Source organism: Hemicordylus capensis, chromosome 4, assembly GCF_027244095.1.
Source record: "Hemicordylus capensis ecotype Gifberg chromosome 4, rHemCap1.1.pri, whole genome shotgun sequence".
NCBI lineage: Eukaryota > Metazoa > Chordata > Lepidosauria > Squamata > Cordylidae > Hemicordylus > Hemicordylus capensis.
In genome coordinates this window covers 241,863,794-241,881,925 of record NC_069660.1, presented here as the reverse complement: position 1 = coordinate 241,881,925, position 18,132 = coordinate 241,863,794, and the positions used below count along the sequence as shown (strand labels likewise).

At 40.4% G+C, this 18,132-nt stretch overlaps 1 protein-coding gene and 1 long non-coding RNA gene across 14 annotated transcripts in view; one reads left to right on the top strand and one right to left on the bottom strand.

The window, feature by feature from the left end:
- Window positions 1–11,672, top strand: part of LOC128322601 (uncharacterized) — a 156,098-nt gene extending 144,426 nt beyond the window's left edge. For 4 of the 5 annotated variants that reach the window (XR_008305809.1, XR_008305808.1, XR_008305806.1 and 1 more), the window contains 2 exons: window positions 1,772–1,818; window positions 11,111–11,672. This is a non-coding gene — a long non-coding RNA (uncharacterized LOC128322601). The remainder of the gene's footprint in view (window positions 1–1,771; window positions 1,819–11,110) is intronic. The other variant, XR_008305807.1, reaches the window with a different exon arrangement.
- Window positions 1–18,132, bottom strand: part of DLGAP1 (DLG associated protein 1) — a 575,006-nt gene that overhangs the window by 430,118 nt on the left and 126,756 nt on the right. For 8 of the 9 annotated variants that reach the window (XM_053244145.1, XM_053244134.1, XM_053244133.1 and 5 more), the window contains one exon: window positions 10,973–11,119. The gene's annotated coding sequence lies outside the window, so the exon portion shown is untranslated. Of the gene's footprint in view, window positions 1–5,948; window positions 6,027–10,972; window positions 11,120–18,132 lie in introns of all 9 variants that reach the window. The other variant, XM_053244135.1, reaches the window with a different exon arrangement.

The following is an 18,132-nucleotide window of genomic DNA, read 5'->3' as shown; positions in this document are numbered from 1 at the left end:
ATACCAGAGATGGATAGGCTATCAGTAGGGAATTATGAGGATTACTTGCTGTTTATCTCTCCCTTGCAGAGACACTTCTCTGCTTATGGAATTATCATAAACCCTCCAGCTACAGTGCTACTTCCGTACTTCTCAGAAGTCACGCTGTTTACTATAAAGGGTGCAGAATAGTGGTCAAAATGTTATTAAATGGTATAGTGGAGAAATGAGTTTTTGTAAAACATTGCAGCACATTTACCACCATGTCATTATTTCACCAGAAATTTGTGTTGATCTCAAATTTATCACAGTAATCTTTTCCATGCTAATTAGAATTTAATTTAGTGCTTGGAGGTTGTCCAAAAGCATCACCACATTGTAGCATGGGTGCCAGCGTTCTATTGGTTGTGTTATATACCCTCTAAGATTAAAAAAAATAAACTTATCAGAAGTTAAAATATTACTGCCCATTATAATACAATTGTGATTTGTGTGTGTTAAAAACTGTGGCTGGGATTCAGACTATTATATGCACACCCTGAATAATATTTTGCTTGTGCAATGGATGATATTCACTGATCCCTTCTTTCTGCAGCCCTCTGAGCCATGTGAAAATGTATCATTAAGGATTCTGCAACCCTTAGAGAGATATTTTCAGAAAAAAGCAAGGAGCTTGCAGAGGGAAAGGGAAATTGTTGAAATTCATCCCATTCCCAATGTGCACACAAAACCTTATTTGGCACAAACAACATTAGCCTAGTGTCGGCCTGTATTATTTCAAGCTGGAATTAAGTTTTATTGTGCATAAAAACAATTTTATTTTTGTGCAATTTTCTTTTTGTACTTGTAACTCCAAAGCAGAATACTTTTTAAATCAAAGAAAAAGTAGATGAAGCAATACAATGGTATTTTTAATTTATTTCTCTTCAGTAAGAACTTCTTAAATATTCTGAACAATTCCTTTCTGATACTTACTATTTTCAGTTTCAAACTGTGGTTTTAAAAAGACTGCCTTTTCTGAAAACTAATCCTGATTTTGCCCTATTGCTGTAAGGATATATATATACATATATACACATATATACACATATATACATATACACACACACATATACACACACAGGTGGTGGAATTTAGTTTATATAGCAGGAACTCAAAGCATGCTAGGAAAACAAAGTGATCTAACCCAACAGTCCATCGTGCTCCACTTTAAGAACCCTAGATGTCACACACACACACACACACACACACACACACACACACACACACACACACACTTCCAAGGTCAGCACAGTTTAGTTTAGTTTGTGCACTCGCTCTATACACCTATGCAGAACAAGCGCTAATCCAAGTTGAGACAAATCAGCGTTCTTCTGTTTATACCCGAGCATAATGACACATGCTATTAGAAGAGGGGAAATATCTTCTGTCATTCCACTGCCCACAGAAGTTGAGAATGTTAAGACAGATATGCTCAAACAAGGCAGATATGCTCAAATTAACAAAAACAAAATGGAAAATGTCCCCAACAAATAAACTTGAAATATAATCTATTAATGTAAGATGCAAATCTTTCACTCCCTCCCCACCCCTCTCTCTAAGAATGTATCACCTGAATAAGTACACATTATTGGATCAGACATGGATAAGGATTTTACTAGCTCTGCACATGCACTTGCAAGTGTCTTTCTCTGAGTACACATTTGCAAGTCTGTCTCTTTTTAAATCTGTTACAACTGCACTTATTGGTACAACTTCTCACTTAACAATTTCTTCCTTTCTTCTTCCACAGCATCCAGGAGATTTATCATCACCCTAGAGAATACACTCCATTTAGATGTACAACTTTATTCCTGTACTCTATAAGCTCTTAAGAGAAACAAACACAAAGGAGATCTTGATCTGTTTTATTCTTTTAAAAGAGTTTTATTTTGGTCTTATTTCATGAATCTGATATTACGCAAGGCTGCCTTACTCTTAGAGTAGGAGACCCCCTGCTTACTGGTAGGGATGTGCACGAACCGGTCCGGAGGCCATGTTGGAGGCCTCCGAACCGGTTCGGAGCCGGACCAGTCCAGCGGTCCGGCACCGAGGGGGGGGTCTACCTTTAAGGGCGGGGGGGGTAGAACTTACCCCTCCCACCGCTCTTCCCCCTCTGGCGCTGTAGTTTCAAGTGAAGTTTTTGGGGCGGCATAGGCGGCGTGCGCGCGCCGCCACACGTGCATGCGTGCTGCTATTACGGAGACTTCCAGGCAACGATGGGGGCAGGGGCGACAGCAAGGAACGCTGCCGCCCCAAAAACTTTGCTTGAAACTACAGCACCGGAGGGGAAAGACCGGCGGGAGGGGTAAGTTCTACCCCCCCGCCCTTAAAGGTAGACCCCCCCCCTCGGTGCCGGTCCGGACCGGTCCGGACCATGCACATCCCTACTTACTGGGCAAAGAGGCATATATTCAAAGTGGTAATTCCCTTTATTTATCACTGAGGGAGCAACTGGCCCTATCCATCCCCAGCACAGCATCCCTCCAGTGGCTGTTGCTGGTGTCTATCTTATGTTTCTTTTTAGCCCTTTGTTTATGTTTCTTTTGAGCCCTTTGGGGACAGGGATCTATCTTGTTTGTTTGTTTGTTTATTCTCTATGCAAACCACTTTGGAAACTTTTGCTGAAAAGGGGTATATAAATATTTGTAGTAGTTGTAGTAGTAGAGATAGATGATCATATGTTTATAAATTTTCCTCATGAGATAAATAGCAATTAGAGAGGCAGATTTTATCAAAAAACAACAAGATAAAAAAGGGGCTTAGAGTCTCCTCAGCAGCCAGTGGATGACATAGGTGCAAGGGAATGCAGGCAGTTTACATAAGAACAGCACTGCCTGTGCATGTGTTTAAGCACCACTGATGGAGCTGCACTGTGGGGCTGCAGGACCCCATGCAGGCAACTGCACAATGCGACAGTCATTTCCAATAGACACTGCCTTGCACAACTAGATGCACAGAAAGCTTACTGCGGGACCCTGCTGCACTGCAGCACAGCCCCACTGCTGCTCAAGCTGCTCGCATTTCCCTGTGCAGTATTGCCAGCCAGTGTCCTCAGCCAAATCCCCCAATAGGTGCTATTCAATTTTTTTAAAAAACTGTGGGAGATCCATTAACAAATCTCCTGCTACCACATCTAATTTGACTGTTATACTTCCATGATATTGTGTGTGTGTGTACATATATTTAACACACATTTATACATTTCAAAGATCAAAATGGTTATCTGCCATTATACTGTGCAGCAGAAGTCATACAAGAAATAGTATGACTACTCTTGTCAGGAGTGTAGGAAGGCAGACAGTAGCCCTAGGACAGGATGGGAGGGTGGTGCTCCCCCGCCACATGCCACGAGAGCCAGCGTGGTGTAGTGGTTAGAGTGCTGGACTAGGACCGGGGAGACCCGAGTTCAAATCCCCATTCAGCCATGATACTAGCTGGGTGATTCTGGGCCAGTCACTTCTCTCTCAGCCTAACCTACTTCACAAGGTTGTTGTGAGGAGAAATTCAAGTATGTAGTACACCACTCTGGGCTCCTTGGAGGAAGAGTGGGATATAAATGTTAGATAGATAGATAGATAGATAGATAGATAGATAGATAGATAGATAGAATAAAATAAAATAAAATAAAATAAAATAAAATAAAATAAAATAAAATAAAATAAAATAAAATAAAATAAAATAAAATAAAATATGCCTGCTTGCTGCCAGGCCCCCCAGCTGCCACCAGCTTCCCTTCCCCAGCACTGCTCTGTTGGGCCTGCCCCCTCCACCAGCCTTCATCAGTATGCAAGCAAGGGAAAAGAAAGATTCATTCAGCAGGGCACTTGCAGAAAATGCTGGCTAGCTGGGCCGCATGCATAATGGTGAAAGGAGGTGGACATGGTGCCTGGCACTAGAGGGGAGAAAGGTCAGGTACAGTGCCCACTGGCAGTAGCAGCTGCTTCTGCAGCAGCACTGAGGGATGGGAGGGTGCTCCAGCCCCCCCCCCCCCCCAGTTCAGGGACATTCCCTCCATTCCTGCTCCAACATCCCTACACGCCTGACCCTTGTATTCTGCAAAACCAAACACAGGCAAGAGATTTCCCTATTACCTTGCTCAGCTGTTTTACACTGTGGTGATTTTGTCTTTTTATAACAATGTTCAGTAAGAATACAGAAATAAGCAAGAAGCTTATATTCTCGGCAAAGAACTAGAGGGAAAAAGACTTATCCAATTAGAAAAAGATTTATTGTTAGTGCGGGGAAAGCAATGAACTAAATGAGAGTCAATTACAAAATATCTACCATTTCCAACTAAAAAAGAAGTGGCATTCTAATTACAAGTATGAACTCTAATCCATTACTTTAAAATGACATTCATTAGTTATCCCTCTCACTATTTGCACAGAATACAAAATACAGCCCGGGCAAGTGAGAAAAGAATTCAAACAGACAATTTCTGATTATCTCACTCGGTTGTTTTAGTGATGTTTTTGTCTAATTATGACACTTAAGCAAGAATACAGAAACAAGAAAGAACTTTGTTTCCCAAGTAAAGTACTGGAAAGAATTACCTATGAGTAGCTGCAAACAAATCAATATTCAAATGATTATGAAATAGCCCTACTAAGACAATGATGCGGTAAGTCGGATTTCCATCAACATGATCTGCAAAAATCCCTTCTTGGCTTCGACTCTAGACATTGCATGAAGAGAACTACTTGCTTTAAATACAAAGTCTATGTACTGATCCTCTCCCAGTTGAGACCTTCATTATGCTATTCTTGCTTTCAGATTACCAATAGATCTTAGCTGTGAATGTAATTGTGTCAGTCTATAAATATCTGCATTCTGTGGAAGTTTATTCTGTTGCACCTTTGGAGATGCTTCTGTCTCCCCCTATCATTTCCCTTCCTTTTAATCCAAGTGTGTGTGTGTGTGTGTGTAATGTTCCATATATATATATATATATATATATATATATATATATATATATATATGAGAATGCGTGCTTTTAAAAACCCTCACGTGGCTAAAGATGGAAATAATAGGACTATACTAAATGAGGTTTATAATTTCAGAGAGTGGCCACCTTTGGAAATAACAAGGAACCACAGATCCGATGGACCTGCGATTCCACACCCCACCCCTCACTCCCATCTGCATTCAGACAGAATGGAGAGCTCCCTCCCTGCAGTCTTGCTGACTACAGAGAGGAAGTTAACTGGCTGCCAGAGCTTGTTTCTTTAATGAAGGACAGCCCTGGCAGCCAACAGCAGCCAGAGTGAAGAAGGAGCTTCCTTCTGTTGGCACTGTGCCAGTGTTCTCTCTAATTTTTTCCACATGTGTGCAGAATGAATTTTGTGCTGAGCGGCAGTATCAAGGCAGTGTGTGCGCATGTGCATTCAGAATGGGGCCTTCCTGATTCAACCTGATCGGGATCTAAAATTAACTGAGAGAACATTAAAAAAAAACCTTGTGAGCATGAGCACGTGTGCATGCCTTAGAGGGAACATTGCACTGCGCAACCAGAATTAAAAGCAGCAAAACTTCATTCAAACTAAAAAGGTACAAATTTGAGTCTGGGGAGGGAAACCGTGGGTCCATTTTTTCACAATTCCAGTTGCCCGCATTCAGATATACAGTTCCTGAAACTGGAGGTAAAGGGAGTGGGACTTCAGGTTTCACGTTACGTGCAAATGCAGTCAATGTCTATGAAGATATGAAAGTCAATCTCCATCCATCTGTTATTGATGGAGTTCATGCTGACAATAAAGGGAGTGTTGCAGAGCACACATTCTGCTAGTTACTGAAACTATATTACATGAGACTTAGATTAACATGACAGTCTTCAAGTGAAAAAACTGGAGAATTAAAAAGTCCTTAAAGAGACTAAAAAGACAATACAGGCTAAGTACAGCAGTAGTGGGAAAAGTAAAGCTACTCACGTTGATTACATGATGCTGCACAATCAATCTAGAAGATGCTTTTCAAAGTTGGAAAATTACTGTCAATTTTGAATTCAGCTGTAGTAAAAGTGCAAACATTTTGTCACACAAAGATGGCAGAGTGAAACACACTGCATGTTCTAGCTGTTTGCCTTTTAAACAAAAAATATGTTTAAATGGAATTTTCATCTAAAATTCAGCAAATTCCCGTGCTCCCCCCAACTCCAGTATACAATCAGGTACTCAAAAGTGGCTACCAAAGGGTATTTATCAGAAGGAAATCTTGTGGGTATTCAGCATTATCGGTTACATCTTGTTTCAATTCAGTTCAGAGATAGTTGCATACAACAAGCTGTTGCATATGGCCTGCAGGAAAGTCAGCAAATGGGGATGCATATTCCATTCCATACTCCAAGACTCCAGGATTTTTGGGTTCTGGCCACTGAAGAGAAGTAGTAGCCACTGTGAGCCATCTTGCTAAATTAAGGACAGGAACGTATGCAAGTAAATAGTTTGCCTTAAAAATGCAGTTCCATCACTTTCAACTACAGCTTCTACAGATCACAATTTGTGTCCCCTTTATGAAGCAAAGTAGTATCTAATCATGGTACAAAAATAACTTAAGGCTAGATTATTTTTAAACCAGGCGTTCTATCAGCTTCAAAAAAGAAGGAAGAAAAGGAAGGAATGCTTTTTGTCTCTTAGACACACTCTGACAAAGCATATATGCAATTTAAAAAGCAGCATAATCAGCTATGATGTTTAAAATATGTAATTTACTATTTAACAGATTGTATGTGTTCATGTTAAACTTATTATTACTTCTGATCCACAATGCTATAATACAATTGGAGGTGGACTTAATGAACTTTACTCCCTGCTTCAGCACAAGCAGAGACTTGTGCTACCACAACAATAACATTATCCTTCTCTCAACAGATGGGGTTGTTGAACTCTGTCCTTTGCCTTAATAGCCTACAGAAAGCAGTTGCTGTAGTGCTACAGGGAATAGGGTCATTCTAACAGCCCTTATAATGAGATACAAGGTGGTGGTAGACATACAGGCTAGAGCACTGGAAAATAAATACCAATGATTGCCTATGCCTTGTGGCTAACAGTTTCAGAGCAAGGGATGAAATGACATCTTGCAAATTCACTAGTGACAAGATCACAGCACTAGATCACATGCACCTTCATTCCTGCCCAGCAAAGCACACAAGTGGGCTCTGGGCTGCCATCCGGCAAAGCAGTCTTACATGAATGGGACTTCCCCATCTGAATGGGAGGCTACATGTGAGCACTGTAAGATATTCCCCTTTGGGGATGGGGCTGCTCTGGGAAGAGCACCTGCATGCTTGCGTGCAGAAGGTTCCAAGTTTCCTCCATGGCATTTTCAAGATAGCGCTGAGAGAGACTCCTGCCTGCAACCTTGGAGAAGCTGCTGCCAGTCTTTATAGACAATACTGAGCTAGATGAACCAATGGTCTGACTCTGAATAAGGCAGCTCCCTATGTCCCTATAAAAGTAACTTATACAATTTAGCTAGGTGAGTGAGCAAGCCTCTAGATATTCATCATAATATTTAACACTTTCATTCTAGCCCTCTGTTTAAAATGTTAATTATTATTACTTATTATTATTATTTACATTTATATCCCGCTCTTCCTTCAAGGAGCCCAGAGCGGTGTACTACATACTTGAGTTTCTCTTTCACAACAACCCTGTGACGTAGGTTAGGCTGAGAGAGAAGTGACTGGCCCAGAGTCACCCAGCTAGTATCATGGCTGGATGTGGATTTGAACTCGGGTCTCCCCCGTCCTAGTCCAGCACTCTAACCACTACACCACGCTGGCTGGATTAGGACATCGTTGCATAATTATAATTCACATACTAGTGTATGTTTTGATTTTATCTAACATTTAAGAGAACAGTCTAATGCTATAGACAATTGTAAAATCTGAAATATAAAGAACTTGCATGGTGGGCTGTACTAAGTCAACTTCAGTTGGTGCAGGAGTATCCATGTTTACTGGGTAAATGAGAAAAGGCTGTATTAAATTTTAAAGTTTGTGCATCACATAGCATAGCAAGAACTACCTACATCACCCACCTAAAACTGATCCTGAAATGGAAAGTATGTTTTCATATAACTAATATGTCTAGAGAACCTGTGAGGCTACAATTGGATAAGCTGCTGTGTACTACCTTGAGCTCCTTAGGGGAAGGCCAGGACACAAGCATAATTAATGCAATGGCCAGAAAAGCCCCACATAGCAATGGTTTCTTGACATTTTATTTCAAAGTACTTGGACAATAGGGTTGTTCTGGGTCCCTCATCAAGTTTCCTCCACCCAAGCATTGATTCAACAGTTTGGATACCCCTGCTACTATTTGGATATAAATTTAGCTACCAGTAAGAAAACTATCATAATAAAGTCTATTCCACTATGAGAGAAACATATGATTATGAGGGAAATGGTCAGGAATTGAAAGTTATCAGAGGCAGTGCAGATTTTCTGTGTGTTTTCTTTCTTGTGCTATTCATGCTCATTGCATTGCTTGCTCTAAGATGCTGCTGCAGGCAATACAGCAAGCAAAAATAGAAACATTCGCTTTATGATCCTTACTTTCTTGAGAAAAGGGCTGTTGAGACTTCCATATTGAATGCCGACATGTCACATTGGTACATTGAGAAAAAAGCCCTAAGGGGAATCTTTTCTTCCATAATATTTTGTCTGACATTCTAGTATGCTAAAATTTAGCAACCTCCTGTAACTACACTTCTTTTAACAGGGAAAAAAAGCTAATGATCAGTTAAGAAGAAGGTTGTTTAAAATATAAACCCATTTAATTCTATAAAAAAGTAACATCACATTATTACTTAAGAGATCAGTAAATATTCATACTAATCCTCTGCTGACACGCCAGGATTTTCCTTTATGTGAGGTGGGTGAGGCCAGTTCTGGCACTCTCCCCTTCCCATAGAAGTCACCTGTGCCTCCCAAACTATCTTGCTGAAGGTCCATCCAGTTTTGGGAGGCACAAGCAGCTGCAGAGGAAAGCAAGATCACCCCAACTGCATATACACCCTTGCACAATGGAAAACCCTAGAATGTCAGCAGAGAATTAGTCTGGATGTCAGCCAATATTTTGCAGGAAAAGACAGATATTTCACCTTTCTTTTACAGTAGAACAATATTATCACTAAACATGTCATTACTGCCAGTGGCTGCGCAGACTAAAGAATAGGGGTACACATGAACCCAAAACCGTGGTTCTGGCTCCTGTGAAGGGGCAGCAGGGGGCGGCGAGAGAGGTAGTGAAAGGGTCTGCTTGCCTGCCCAAGTGCAATGCACATGCTGCTGCTCACCCCACCATGCAGCCCATAACTGAAGTGCATGCGCTCCTGCCTCCTTTACCATGCTGCCCACTTGGTGGCGGCTCAGTAAAGGAGGCCGGAGTGCATGCCATTTAGCTATGGGCTGTATCGGTGGTGATAAAAGGGTTCAAGGAGACTAGTTATTCAACCATGAACAACTAACCATTTATCTGGGGTAAAGGTGGAAGAGGAATACAAAAGTGCAGCTATACAGGATACTTTCACTTTCAAGATAATCAATCAAACAAGATTTACAAGTCTTTGGTCAATGACCAAAGTGTGACCAGGAATAACATTTGGGAGAACCCTTATTCACATTAAAAAAAATAAATCAAAAGTACATTTTATCACTCACATGCATTTACCACATAGCAATTACAATGAAATGCTTAAAATAGAGCCATTAAATATTCTTTCTGAATCACTGCAAGAGCACTAGAGTTGCTCTAAGTTGTCATTAAAAATCCAAGTTATAGGTTTATATAATGCAAGAACTGCCAAAATTACAAGCTAGAGGCAAACATCATATAAACCCTCTTGAAATTTGTCACTGTTCACTACTTCTGTTTCTGTATACACAAGCCAGAATATCACTAATATGCGAGCAGCTTGTGAGCAACAGTTTTAGGCTTATTGTCGTGGAACCCTCTTGGCCTTGATCTGCAGCATGGTATGCTTTGGTTCCCATTGCTGTATGCATGCAACACAATATAATGTGGCTGTTGTATTAGGATTCCTTCTCCAAAAAAGTAAAGGAGAGCTTGTCATGTACCTGAAAGATTTTATAGGAGAAAACAAATGCAGTATCTGCCCACTAAACGTATCTGACCATGAAGTTTGAAATCCAAGCAATTATCTTGATTTCATGTTGAACATCCTTTAGCACAATGGATATTTTAAGAGATGTCATAGAAAAGCAGTTATTTGATGAAAGTTATTCATCAAATGAAAGAGAAAAACAGTTATTTGATCAATTGGCAAACGAGGACACTGTATTCCAAGACACAGATCTCCAAAGAATAATTAGTACATACACCTAATTATGAATTGCCATCCTAATCATGCTTCATCAACTATAGTCATTCAGAATGATATATAACTATAAAGCAGGGAGGAAATCTGATCAGTTTTATAGGGATATAATATGTCAGTAGGCAATGGGAAAGGAAGAAGGCTATTCTCCTTCCACAAAGTGTGTATGTGTGGGGCAGGCATTTATATGCCATGGAGGTGACCTCCCTTTAAAGCCTCCGATACTTGTATAATTTCAAATGAAAACACAAGCAGAGCTCTTTCCCTCCAACCCTAATAAAATGTATATTAGCCAACTTCATCATTGAAGAATGAATGGTCAGTGTAAATTTCTGATCCCAAATTCTGTTGTTTACCTTCCCAAGAAAAAATAAAGTAACCAAAAAAAAAAAAAATTATATATCAAGATAGGCATGTAGCATTTAAATTCTTCCTCCTGTTGTTTAGGGAAAATAAGATAATAACATTTCCAGGATTATCATTTTGGGATTAGCTATTCTACTTAATTTTTCAAAATTTAAATGCTAACAATATATGCTGAATTTTCATAGGACAGAAGGAGTTTGATCTTAAGTACAGGTTAAAAAACAACAACACTGGCCATCTGCATTACTTTTCATGATGTTTCCACTGCAGACTTTTTCTCAAGAAGCTTGAGCAGATGGTTGGAGCATCATTGTCTATTTGCTTGTATCCAGCAAGATATAACTATTTCAAATCCTTGGTAATATGGCCCTTGTGTTTTCTGTAGGTGGTCTGTCTGCAAAAAGAAAAAAACAAAGAAAGATCTCCTGAGAATATATGTAAATAAAAAGGAACAAATAGAGACTAACAAAGCACAGACACTACATGAAGGACTGACTGTGGCGATGGCATGCTGGCAGATCCCAAAGCTGAAAGGCAGGACAGACAAGAGTCTGGAAAGCAGGCAAGCTCAGAGATGTTCCAGTGCTGGTCACTCATGTAAGGGAGTGAGCTTTTAAGAGACAGGTGCCTGACACCTTGCAAGGCTTGCCAGCTGGTATTTAAAGAGCTAGTCAGTGTTGAGAAGGGGAAGGAGGAAACAAAGGGCAAAGCACACTGTATTAGGAAGGACAGGATGGACAAGCCAGTGGCGTCAGTGGAGAGAGATGGGGTAGAAGGTGCTGATGTCCCCGCTCCTGCACCCTTCCTTGCCTTTTTCTACTGAGGCCACATATAGGCAGGAACCATGGTACCTCCTTCTACTTCCCGAGATCCACAAAAAGCTTTGTATATTTATGTGAAATAAGTGATATATATATTCTATGAAATAAAGAAAGTGGTTAACTCTGGATCCAAACACTATATCTATATCTATTTATCTAAAAATAAATATAAAACTAGCTGGGTCGGGCGCAAAGCATCTGCACCTTAGCTCCCTGCCCCCTCTAGCTACCTCCCCCGCTAGCTGACCGCCATTGTTTTCTCTCCCACCCATCCCCTGTCTGCTGGTCCGCCCACTGGCCAGCCATCAACACCATCTTCTTCCCCGGCTGCCGTCATCGCCATTTTGCCCGCCCACCCTCCTGCCCATCACCTGCCGTTTTGCCCACCTGTGTGGCCCACCGCCATTTTGTCTGGCACAGTTTTCTTTGGCCGCTGCCACCATTTCCCCCTCTCACACCCGTCCCGTGGCTAGCCTATCCGGCAGCTCCCCAAACTTTTGCGAGAGCTGCCATACATGAGATTAACCATGGGTATGCCTTAGAGAATTAAATATATAGAAGATAGATATTATATTTTTATTACACACACACACACAAACTTCCTTGCCACTAGACACCAATTCATTCTAGCGGGGGGGGGGATGTAAACTTTTCCTGCTTGAGTCATACAAGGCAAAATGTGTCACCAGCTAAGTTACCCAGCAATGAGCATTTTTTGTTGCTGCCCTGAGACTCTAGAATGTGGTTCCTGCTGAAACAAGTGCCTCCCAATCTGACAACTTTTAAAAAGTCCCTAAAGGCTCATTTTTTTCCACCTTGTGGCAGCCAAGAGCAACATGATATTTCTACCTGATTTTTAAAGTATTTGTAGAGATACTGCTTCTACCAGTACAAAATATAATTCATGAATTTTATACTTTTGCATGATCTGTGTTTGCTAACTACTATTAATACACATACAAATGCATATTTGTATATGCATAGTGATATAAAAATGTTATAACAATCTTTCTTAAGTTGTCAAAATGCACACAATTCAGAAATATTTAAGTATTTTTACTGGAAACAAGTCTCTTCACACATAGCAAGTGAATACTTATTCTGCACTGCAATTTTCTTTGGAATTATTCCTGCAGAAAATTTGTAATGAAATCTCTATAACAGAAAGACATCTACTTTCAAGCTTTATTTAACAAAATAAGCTTTATTTAACAAAATAACAAAGCAAAGGGTGGAACTGTCTATTTGATGCTTCACATTCACAAGATATATTCTCAGACCCTGATTTGAAGGTATCTAAACTAAAGTTTCCAGTATTGTACCTTAGGAAATAAATCAACAATTTTCATTCTAGTCAGAACAGCTTCATATATTATTTTTATTAAGGATATTTATATACCACCATTCAACAAAAAAAGTTATCAAAGCAGTTTACACAGAGGTCATTCAGGCATTCCCTTTCACGCTTCTGGCATAACATGCAAAGATGGAATGCCTGCATCTCCCCTTGGGAGTGATGTATATGCTCCATGGAAAATGTGGCTCTCAGGTCTCACCAAAGTAGAATACATGCCCCCACCCCTTCTTCCATGCCCATTCTAGAAGTCAAAAGTTCAGTGAAAGAATGAGAAGGAGAAACTACTGTATTTTCTGTGGTGCTAAATGTTTTATACGGCTAAGCATATTGTTGGTTTCTTCTTTTACAAAGACTGGCTAACAAACACAAGTCCAATAAATATTTTTCCCCTTATGTAAGAAAACTCTAGAATAAGATTATATGGAGAAATAAAGGGCTGTCTCAAATAAAAATTCTACAAGCCAGCTAAATTATCCACAAAACCTAAACATGGCATGAAAAATCACTGCTGAAAATGTGCAGTGTTTTTTTAAAAAGTATTTAGGGATTCTGTGCATAGGGTTGCCAAACCTCCAGGATTGGCTTGGAGTCTCCAAGAATCAGCATCAATTTTCAGGTGATTATTCAAAGTAATCTTGGAGATGGCTTGCTATTGTGAAAAATAGTGGGGGAGGGGGGAGGAATCTCCATGACTACTTTCAGTAAGAGTTGGCAAACCTAACCTCAGTCAGAGATAGCAACTCTGGAAAGGGATGTTCAGGACAAATAGCCAAAAGATCCCAAACATTATTACATTTTTATCCCACCCCTCCTCTAAAGAACACAGAACAATGCCTTCACCTTCCCTTATGTATTTACACAACAATCTTCTAAGGTAGGCTAGTTTAAAACAGGCCTTGACAAGTTTTCTTTGGATCTAGGAGCCAGCTCAAAGACTTAGTTGCCAGACAATGGACACAACAAAAATATCTGATTTAGAAACAGACATTATGGACACCCCTTTATCCCTCAGTAACAAACTTCAAACAGAAACAAGGCTCCCTGGAACCAATAAAGATGTCATTAAATAACTCTACCTCTGAGTATCTAGCTGCCTTGACTTCCTGGATTTGTCAAGCCCTGGTTTAAGAGATAGTGGCTTCTCCAAGGTCATCCAGTAAATTTTGTGACTGAACAGGAATTTGAATCCAGTTCTAACACTCTAACTACTAGACCTTTCTGGAATGCAAGTTTTAATTGATTAAGCAAATAAACCTTTTTAGATGAATCTCTGGTGGCTAATTTTAAGCAGAGAGGTCACAAAACACTCGGGTGGTGGTTTAGGCCATTAGTGTTTTGGTGTGTTACATCAATAGGGAATTTATAATGATGGTCTGTCCTACTAACAAAGTGAGTAGCTTTTGTTTCTTAAATTTTAATAAGAACTAATCTGCCTACTTTCCTTTCATTATCTCTACAAATGGACTAAATTTGATTCAAATTGAGGTCCACAAGTTAGCTCTCTTGCGCCACAAATGTTTATGCGTCCACCATTTTGGATTGGGGTGGACATCATTACAAACTATGCCATCTTGGCATCCCTATGTGCCCCCAACAGCTGAATCAAATTTGGTTCAAATTGGGTTCGTGGGTCACAGGTTAGCCCACTTGCACTTCAAAAGTTTATGTGTCTGCCACCTTGAACTGGAGTGGATGACATCATCACAAACTATGCCACTGTTGTCCCTGGGTGTCACTCATTACAACTGTACCATGGGTTAGACAGTCCACAAGTAAGCCCTCTTGCACCTCAAATGTTCACACATCCACCTTCTTGGATTGGGGTAGATGACATCATAGCAAACTATGTCATTGAAGCATCCCTATATGTCCTTACAGCTGTAGCAAAATTGGTTCAAATCGGTTAGGCAGTTCACAAGTTAGCCCAATTGCGCCTCAGAAGTTTAGCCTTCTGCCATCTTGAACTGAGATGGATGACATCATCACAAACTATGCCGTTGAGGTGTCCCTATGTGTCTCCACAACTGTATCCGATTTTGTTCATATTGGTCCAGGCATTGCAAAATTGATGGCGGGGGGGGGGGCACACACACAGAATGCCAGGTGATCTCATAAGCCTACCAGAAAACAGGCTAAAAAGGCACCTTGAGTTCAATATTCAAGTCCATTTAAATGTAAAGGACATTTATAATGTAAATGTAACTGGTTAGGAAATTAATCAACTAATTTATTTTTTTTACAACTCCCACTGAAGAGCATTATCAGACAGTTAAACTATCAGAATTAAAAGTAAAATTTGCTCACTATACAAAAAGAAAAACTGGAATCAAAGTAACAAATGCAGACATGCAAAAAATTCTGACAATAGGTTGGAATATATCGGTTATTTTACCTTCATTCCCATATATCAGACCATTGATTGGGGCAATCACTGTTTAAGAGAAGATTTAGCAAAATTTCAGATTGTAGTTGTATGATGGAAGAGGGTGACACTTTCCCATTCAACAACTAAAACACTGGTGCTGACATGTTTCTCTTTCAAAGCAACGAACTGTGCAAGTAGGAAACAATTAATTAGAATGTAAGAGTAAGCCATTCCTGGGTGCAATTTAAAAGAATCCCTAAAAGCTGAAATCCAATCTACTATTTTCAGTCCTCAGTTGTTTCAAAACCTAATTTCAGTTGCCCTTTCATCTGAATCTGAGAGTTAAATCCACTTTCATGCCTGATTAATAGCTCTGTGATGCTAGCTCTCTCTGTTGCGTAAAACATTTATTGTTCAAAGCAAATACTTTCCCTCTGAATATTAGCAGTTTCAGCACCAAAGAAATCAGGACTATAGCAAGGTCAGCAAGGCCTTAAGTTCAATACATGAACATCATGCCCCCCCTTTTTGTGGTGCCTCTTGCACTGCAAAAACATTGTTTTATAGCAGCATCCCTCAAAAACAAACAGTAATCTTATACAGATTTAACTAAGAGTTTATTCAAAAACAACTCCATTTTCTCCTTCCCTTTTTCCCTTTTGACCCCTCCACCCACCATACACTCTCTACAAGATCCCCACTGGGACAAATTTCTAAACAAAACATAAAAATATACTGGAGATAATACAACACATCCCTATCATGTATAACAACCAGAATTGAATTCAGTAACAAAAACTTGAAGTCTTTTAGATGGTCTCCTGTCATGCACACTTCTCATAATTCTTAAGTTCTCTGGCACAGCAGCAGTTACTAAAGTTCTTTCTGGTAAAGAGGATTGTCCATCACTTTCATCAGCCTCTCCCATGTGAGGTCAAAACTAGAGGCAAAATCAAAGTCCTCTCCAGTTCCTCTCTCGAGATCAGAATCCCGTCCCTCTTTTCTCATAGAATGCATGCTGGAAAGTCTCAAACTGTTCCATTTCTCTCTGTCATCCAATATGACAGAATCTCCTCAGATTCAATTATTGGTTTTGGTCCAGAATATTGGGAACATGCCTTCCTCACTTTATAAGGCAGCCATACTCGAACAAAGTTCCTCCCTAAAATGTGTGCTGCTTCGCACCCTGTTTATATTTTTTGTTGCTCCCGATCACAGATCTCTGCATCCTCAGGGTGAGGTAGCATGGAAAGCTCTATCAGTTGCTGCTATTGTGTAAGTTTGGTGGTAGCTTTGCATCTATGTGGTCGCTGAGAGTCGACAAAGACTTGACAGCAATTTATTTATTTATTTATTTGACACATTTAATATACCGCCCACTCCAAAGACTCCAGGCAGTGTACAATAACATGTAAATAAGGTAACATTTAAAATTACAATTAAAAATTACATTAAAAATTGCAAACTAAAATAGATAATGGAAGTAAACTACAGGGCAAATGCCTGGCGGAAAAGAAAGGTCTTCAGTAAGAATTTAAAGACCGTTAAAAGGGCGAGATGAATCTGAAGGGGAAGAGAATTCCAAAGATATGGGGCAGCAACCGAAAAAGCCCTTTAGCGGGCCCTAGAACTCCAAACCTCTCAAAAATTAGGGACAGATAAAAGGGCCATCTGAAATGATCTAACAGGACGGGATGTAACTGGATGGAAGAGGCAATTCTGTAGGTAAACAGGTGCCAAACCCCACAAGGCTTTGAAGGTAACAACCGGGACTTTTAATTCAATTTGGAAGCAAATGGGTAACCAGTGCAGCAACTGCAGGAGAGGTGTTACCCTATCATATCTTTTGGCACCCATAAGTAGGTGGGCCGTTGCATTCTGGACCTACTGAAGCTTCCCGATCATCTTCAAAGGTAACCCTAGGTAAAGTGTATTACAGTAATCTAAGTGGGAAATGACAAGGGCATGAGTCACAGTCGTTAGTGCCTGCCTATCAATATAAAGGTGTAACTGGTGAACCAGATGAAGCTGAGCAAATGCACTTCTAGCCGCAGCCTCCACCTGTTGTTCAAGCAGAGGTGCGAGTCCAAAAGAACCTCCAAGTCATGGACAAGTTCCTTTGGGAGCAGCGCCACCCCATCCAAAAAAAGGTTTGGATCCAACTGTTGGCTGGTACAAGGGCTAAATAAGAGCAGCTCAGTCTTATTGGGATTTAGTCTGAGCTTATTTTGAGTCATCCAAATCTTAACAGCTTCCACACATCGAGAAAGCACAGAAACGGCATCCTCAGCATGGTCTGGGATGGCAGAGTACAGCTGAGTATCATCAGCGTATTGATGGAATCTCACCCCAAACTGGCAAATGACCTGACCCAGAAGCTTAATATAGATGTTTAAAAGGATAGGGGCAAGAACTGAGCCCTGGGGAACTCCATAAAGGAGTGGCCATGGGTCAGAACACCTGTCCTCCATGCATACCGACTGGACACACCCGCTAAGGTATGAACGGAGCCACTGTAAAACAGTGCCCCCGATACCCAACCCACACAGGCAGTCGAGAAGGATAGCATGATCAATAGTGTCAAAAGTCGCTGAGAGATCAATCAATCAATCAATCAATCAACTGCATCCTCTTAGCAGTTCAGAAGGTGATTTTCCTGTAGTGAAATGAGTAGTTTGAAAAGCAAATAAGAGTCTCATGGATTGCCTCTTTCCAGGATTGTTGCTGTGTAGTCGCCAGTTGTGAACTTTCACTAATCTGTCCACTAAATCATTCCCTCAAGGATGGTATAAGGAAAGAGTCTTGTGTTTTATCCAATGGTTATGCAATGGTTATTGCTCCATTTCAAATAAAATGAGCTATAT